This window comes from Lontra canadensis, unplaced genomic scaffold (genome assembly GCF_010015895.1).
Source record: "Lontra canadensis isolate GAN:19392208 unplaced genomic scaffold, GSC_riverotter_1.0 scaffold2, whole genome shotgun sequence".
Taxonomy (NCBI): Eukaryota; Metazoa; Chordata; class Mammalia; order Carnivora; family Mustelidae; genus Lontra; species Lontra canadensis.
In genome coordinates this window covers 14,359,724-14,360,685 of record NW_022630996.1, presented here as the reverse complement: position 1 = coordinate 14,360,685, position 962 = coordinate 14,359,724, and positions in this window count along the sequence as shown.

Here is a 962-nt window from a genome sequence, read left to right as displayed (position 1 = left end):
ACAGACGCTCAACATCATTAGTCACGAGGGAAATGTAAATAAAACCACAAGCGGTACCACCTCACACCTGTTAGGATAGCCATTAACAAAACAACCGAAAACAGCAAGTGCTGGCAAGTACCTGGAGAAACTGAACCCTCCCGCGCTGCTGGTGGGAATGGAAAATGGTACAGCCGCCATGGAAACCAGCATGGTAGTCCCTCAAAAAGATTATAAATAGAACTACCACGTGATCCAGCAATCCCCACCCCTGGATATTTATTCAAAAGAATTAAATGAGAATGTGGTATACAGACACCTGCACTCCCATGTCCACTGAAGCGTTATTCCTAATAGCCAAGAGAGGGAGACAACCTCAATGTCCATCAGTGGATGAAGAGATGAAGAAAATGTGGTCTGTCCCCAAAATGGAGTATTAGCCACAAAAAGGGAATCCAGTCATATGCGGCACGGATGAACCTTGAGGACATTCTGCTAAGGGAAACAAGCCAGTCGCGGGAGGACAAACACTGCACGATACCACTTACATAAAAGCGGTCGAATGAACAGGAGCAGAAAGGAGAAGGGCGGCTGGCAGGGGCTGGGGAGGGAGAAATGGGGAGTTGCTGCTGATGAGTACAGAGATTGAGTCACCCAGAATAAAGACATTCTAGACACCCACGGCACAACACTGTCTTCCAGGTAACAATAATGCAGTTGCACTCCGAAATTTGTTAAGAGGGAAGAGTTCATGTTACGTGACTTTTACCACAATAAAAAAAAAGTTAGACGAAAAAAGCTACAGAAGACTATAGACAGTGAAATGTTTAATAAAATCTGAAATCATCGAAAGTATGAAAACATACAAGTCTGTTTATATTATATATGTCACATATATTATATATATGCTATCTATATTAAAAAGGTAACATTTCATATATATGTTCATATATATTTGAACATATATATGAACATATATATGA